Source organism: Fukomys damarensis, unplaced genomic scaffold (assembly GCF_012274545.1).
Source record: "Fukomys damarensis isolate Sample0158 unplaced genomic scaffold, DMR_v1.0_HiC HiC_scaffold_14, whole genome shotgun sequence".
Classification (NCBI taxonomy): Eukaryota; Metazoa; Chordata; class Mammalia; order Rodentia; family Bathyergidae; genus Fukomys; species Fukomys damarensis.
In genome coordinates this window covers 42,090,383-42,096,412 of record NW_022900926.1, presented here as the reverse complement: position 1 = coordinate 42,096,412, position 6,030 = coordinate 42,090,383, and the positions used below count along the sequence as shown (strand labels likewise).

Sequence of the window (6,030 nt, the reverse complement as noted above, 5' to 3'; positions counted from 1 at the left end):
CCCCACATATTTCAAGCTGGCTTCTAACTCACGATGATTCTCCAGCCTCAGCCTTGGTTTATAGGCCTGTGCTACTATGCCTGGCTCAAAATGATTCTGTCTTCACAAAAGCTGCTGAATTAGAGTTGCCTGGATTCTGGCAATGTTAAATGCATATTAAGCCAGGAGTGGTCACATTTGTCTATCTGATAGGTATCGAACACTACTCAGAAATGCTGCTGTTCCCACATCCATCAGACCTGCTTTTCAGAGTACACCAGGTAGAACAAAATGTACTATTTTTACTAAGTGCTCACTGGAGCACCTCACAATTTAGAGCATTGCTAATAGTAGGAAGCATTAGGATGACATAATATGGTGAATTTGGGGTTCTCTTAAAATTTCTTGTTTGAAGTTTAAACCTGGCCTTCAGGTTTTGAACTCCAGTTAATATGTATGTGGGGGTGGGGGTGGAAGGGAGGCCAGGGGAATGGGGAAAAAATAAGAATAAGTATACATCATGTAAAGGTACAAGATCCCAATGATGAATGTAACTGTACTGCACACCTAAAGAGAACCAACAAACTCAATGAAATACAGTTACATGTGTGTGTGTGTGTGTGTGTGTGTGTGTGTGTGTGTGTGTGAGAGAGAGAGAGAGAGAGAGAGGGAGAGAGAGAGAATTAGGAAGGATTCTGTTTTGTGTGTGTTTTGTTTTTTGTTTTTTTGTTTTGTTTTTGTTTTTTTTTGAGACAGGTTCTACTATGTAGCTCAGACTGCCCCAGAATTCACAATGTAGCCCAGTCTGGTCTCGAACTCACAGTGATCCTCCTGCCTCAGCCTCCCAAGTGCTGGGATTACAGGCATGTGCCACCATGCCTGGCCAGGATTCTGTCTGTTATTCAAAGTCTTTCTTTTCTCTCTTTTTTGTTTTTTTGAGACAGGGTCTCCCTATGTAGTTTAGGCTGGCCTTGAACTCACTGTGCACTTCAGGCTGGCCTCAGGGGATTACAGGCATGTGCCTCAAAGTCTTTATTCTATAATTATCATCATCATTATTATTATTTTATCCCATCTCCCTTAAGTACAAAAGCTCCCTCCCCATGTGCAAAAGCTTTATTTCCTTTTTTCCTTCTATTTTCACTCAAAGTCTTTATTCTTGTCTTAATTAAAAAAAAAAAATCAATCTCTGAATCTATTTCTACCTCTTGTTCTTTCTGCCAGCCCAGAGCATACCGGTTCTATTTCTCCACTAAATATTCTCCCTGCTGAGAACCAGGATCTTGACTGGCGGCCGCAACCCACTCCTGTCACCCATCTCTGCTATGGGGGACACCTTGGCTTCCTTGCTTGGCCTCCTTTCCTTGCAGATTTCAGTGGTTACTCGCTCTGGTTTCCTTCTCTGCAGCTGTGTGTCACCTACATGGCACCTCCATTAGGTGGATGTCAAACTCGAGAGCAGCCACACCCTCCACTCTCCTCACCACCCAGGTTGGAGCCTTGCAGTGACAGCCAAGGCAGCAAAGGACCCCACAGCCTCCGTGGTCCCTTTCTCAGGATCACCTCAGCCAGCCTCTTTCAAGGACCCTGAATTCACACCCACAGCTCCACTTACCTTCCCTGGATCAAGGCTACTAATCTCTATTTGGTCTCTATCTGAATATCAGAAAGTGTGTTTTGCCTGGTTTTCACTATGTTTCCAAATGATTCTCGTTATTTTTCTTTTGAATTCCATCCCATTAGAGACTTCGCTGTGAAACTTCGAGGTCTGGTAACTCAGGAGTGCTCCCAAAGCAGACTTTGACTTAGGCGCTGTCAGTTTGACTTGAAAGGTCACGTGGTAAATCTACATCCTTGAGATCCATTTTCAGGCTGGAAAAACAGTAACTTAGCAGACCGCTTTCCAAAACTCTACAAACCACTGAAACTACTATCTAACCATTTCTCTGCAGGTTCTAACGTGTGCTTTGCAAAGTGGGTGTCACATATTTTTTGACGACATTGTACTTGCCAATGCTCTGCGCCCCTTCAGCAGTTCTCATGCTTTTCATTCCTTTAGCACTAGTTTTGTGCTGTGCCGTTTAACCTCTATTCTTGGATAACTTTTGTATCAGAAATAGGATACAGAAGTCGGCAAGTTTAGATTGGACCTGGGCAAAGAGAACCACCACTTCTTCCTGCTGCTACATGGCAGGGTTGTGCTGAGGTTTACTAGGCAATATTTTTGGCTCTAATAGTCAGAAGGTATTGTGACGACTACACAACCTTCATAAATCTTATTGCAGATCATTGTAGGAATGAAGGTTGGGATTAGTGAGGATCTCTATTAAAGAGGTAATTTTGGCAATTTGGGATTCCCATCAGTAGAACTGAGTCCATTATCAAACATTTCCTCAGATGTATCATTGAGGTGATAACTGACACATTTGGACTTTGCCTTTCTAAGGGATGAATTGATTCTCATTGTTTTCTGCTTGTTATTAGGTAGATGATAATTTTCTCTGTTTCATACTTTTTCCCCCCTGAAAATAAGGGCTTTCTCTCCCTTCAGAGAACATGAACAAGATCAGCAGTTTTAACTTGGGATTCCTGACTTTTGTTACTGAGGTCCCTACCTGTCTCCCTCCTCCCTGCACACAACACAGCACATATGCATGTACACATCTGTGCACTGCCACACACACTTTCTCCCTTCTCTCAAGATACATTTTTTCCTAGCTGAGGACGGCTGACTAATAACCACAGATGGCCAAAGCCTTCCAGTTTTGCAAGGAGAAAGTCCACTAATCCTGGCCTTCAGGCATGTTGACAATCCAAGGGTAATGCACAAAAAGGAGACACAGACTCCTACTGGGCAGTTACCATCTGTTACTCACTCATGCTAACTGAACTTCCATGTGGTAGTTCAGACTAGAGCAAAGACCCATCTTATAAGTATTTAGACTTGTAGGCAAACTGGGCAGTTGATAACATGTATTTATCAGCCTGAATTCTCAAGTACTCTCTAAAACTTTATTTCAAGGTTCTCTCCCGCTGTATAAAGAACTAAGTGTCCTTTCTCTCTCAGCTTGATCAGAGTGCCCTATCCTGAGAGATGTTTAGATTTTTTTAAGAAAAAAATATAACAGACACTGAAAACTTCCAAAATATCAAAGTACCCCTTTTTAATCCCTAGATGATGGAGATACATTCGTAGGCCAAAAATTAAGTAAATAAAGAGGAAATTACAAATGCCTGTTTCCTTGACAACTCCCCTCCCCCAGCCCTCCTGTGCTAGGGAAAAACCAAAATGAAAGTGAGGAGGGGTAGCCGCCAAGCTACTCCGGAGCCCAGCAAGCCCAAGCCATAGCAAACTCAGGAAGGAAATACAAATAAACCAATTTAGATCGGGGCTGCATTTGGGATAGTATTTTTTGGTGGTTGCCATAGAAACGCCAGGGGACGGAAAAACGTGTTGCACGACACAAAAGAGAGCAGTACGTACCACGAAGGCTCTCCCTAGCTTCGTCTGTGGCAGAGAACTGCTTTCCCTCGAGGAAGGGTGGACGGGCACGAACTGAAGCTGCCCGCAGCCCCGAAAGGGCGCTCACCGGCCGCACAAAGCAAGGGTCCCTCCGGGGCTGCGAAGCCACCCGAGCCCCTGAGCCCCGCGGCGCGTTCAGCCCGGCGCCCACCCCGCAGGGTCCGAGGGAGACGCGGGCGGGAGCCGGAGCCGGAGCGATCCAGAGCCGACCACACCCAGGGAAGGTGCCTGGGGACGGCACCGAGGCACCTACCTCTTTCCTGACAGCCCTTGGCACATGGACTTAGGAGCCAGAAACTGAACGAGAGCCGGCTAGGGTTCAGAGATTGCCACTACTTTATAGGAGCTGTAAGTCAACCAACACTGGAAAGAAAAAGCGAGACTCCACCCAAGGGGTGGACCCTACGGGAAGGAAAAAAAAAGTGGTCCTCAGCTGACGTCTCTCCCCACCCATGTCACTTCCTTTTAAAGCTACGATTTAGCAGCCACAGGGAAGGAAGATCGGACCGGTGTAACATGAGTCACTCCCTTACCCTTCCAATTAGTGTGGAGAGAGCCCCCTCGGCCTCCGCTCGGCTCACGCTTCAGCTCTGCTCGGGAAGCGGCCACCATCGAAAACAAAGCCCGCCAAGTGGCCTCCTCCCTGTCCCCCACTCCCAAACCCTGTTGCATCCCCGCGCCGAAATGGCTCCTTCAACCTCAGACTCCTGCCCCTCTGCTCTGCGACCTGGAAATTGTCCTCAGCTGGCTCGTATTTAATTCACCAAGCAAACGACCAATTTGTTTGATGAGACGCCCACGCTCTTAAAAACAAAATCTCCCTCACCTCTGTCCTCGGCGGTGCTGGCAGATTGCGTCCACTCGAAAAGCCCGAAAAACCCCGAAAGCCCCTTCCACAAAATAATGCTAAACCCTCGAAAGACTTAGATGTTAACAGCCAGGATGAAAAAAGCTCCGATGCGTTTCTCCCTTCAAACCCAGGCGCCGAGATTGGTTCCCACCGCATGTGCGCGCACACGCAAGCTCACACGCGCTTGCACGTGGTATTTGCACGCGGTGAGAGAGAGGGTCTGAGAAGACCTTCGTAACAAAGTGGAAACATCACAACTTCGCAAAGGGGCAGGCTGTGAGGCTACAGAAGTGCCCGCTCTTCAACATTCCTAGAAAACTTTCAATCTTGGGACGGCGAAGGTGGATGCCCTTCAAGCGTCCATGGTTACACGCAGTGTATTTGAGTGTATTCGGCAGACCCCCTTTTCACCTGAGTCTTTAGGTGCTTACCACCTATAGGGGATTTAAATCCGCTGGGGAACAGCTACAGCACTTCGCAGAGTTACTGAGTTATGAAATCATCCCCGGGTGCGGGGGGTGGGGTGGGGGGTGGAAAGGGCTCCTTGGTTGTGCTGGGGTGAAGGGACCCCTCACAGTCCAGCAAATAGGGCTTGGACTGGTCCTCCAGGACAGTGGTATTTTAGTCATTGGGATGGGAAAGAGGGAGGACAAAGTGGGGACAAGGACAGAGAGGGAGGATGTTGCGATGTAAAAACTATCAGAACCAAAAGCCCATTTATGGCAATTATTTATTTTAATATCCGTGTGAAAATAAATCTGACCACGTAGTAATGCTAATAAGCATTGATAAGAAATTTCTTGCGGCTAGGGCAATTTTTCAAAGTTCACTCTCATAATTTTTCATGTTATATTGTATGATCTCATTGTGAATGGAAATATTAAAAGATATTTTCAAAATTTTTCAAATAGACTTTCTCACAGTTAAATTTTTTTTCACAGTTGCTTTTTTTCTAGAACTGAGAATTGAACTCAGGGCCTTGCACTTACCAGGCAGGTGAGCACCACTAAGCTACATCCCCAGCCCCACAGTTGAATTTCGAATGGGAATTTATTTCAAACTGTACAAATTGCATAAATTTATGCTATATTTATTGCAAGTATAGCTAATGATTTCAATGGAAAAATTAAATTTTAAAATTCTGACAATTTCAACTCTTATAAAAATATTATACTTATTATTGCTAACATTTTGCCTATTTATATATTGCTCAGTCCCAAATATCTCAAAAATATAGCTGAAAAACAAGAGAAAAATTTAAAAAATTGAGATTTAAATTATAAATGCTGTGGATTATATCCTATGCTTACAAAGACAATCTCTGGGGTCAGGGATTTAGCTCAGTAGCTCCTTGCTTGCCCTACAAATGCAAGGTCCTGAGTTCAATCCCTGATACCAAAAAAAAAAAAAAAGAGAGAGAGATAACCTATGGATTTTATAGCATCTTACTTAGCTATTGTCTTAATAAACAATTTTAAATGTTTCCATGACTTAATCTAACAATCGCTTCAAAAAAATACGGATAAGACATGGACAATGCCCCAAAAGGCTTGAAGTCTTAGAAGAGAAAGTGACTAGTAAACCAGACACAAACAACAGAGGTAACTACTGAAGTCTGTACGAAGTTCAGAGGTGGTCAGGAAAATGGGGAGAAGGAAGGGAGGGATTGTGTTTGCAT

General features: G+C 44.8%; 1 protein-coding gene across 2 annotated transcripts in view; it reads right to left on the bottom strand.

The window, feature by feature from the left end:
- The window catches only part of Agpat4 (1-acylglycerol-3-phosphate O-acyltransferase 4), a 115,100-nt gene extending 110,590 nt beyond the window's left edge, over positions 1-4,510 (bottom strand). The window contains exon 1 of one of the 2 annotated variants that reach the window (XM_010631037.3): positions 4,329-4,510. The gene's annotated coding sequence lies outside the window, so the exon portion shown is untranslated. Of the gene's footprint in view, positions 1-3,755; positions 3,917-4,328 lie in introns of those variants that run through there. The other variant, XM_010631036.2, reaches the window with a different exon arrangement.
- Positions 4,511-6,030: the final 1,520 nt, after the last annotated feature.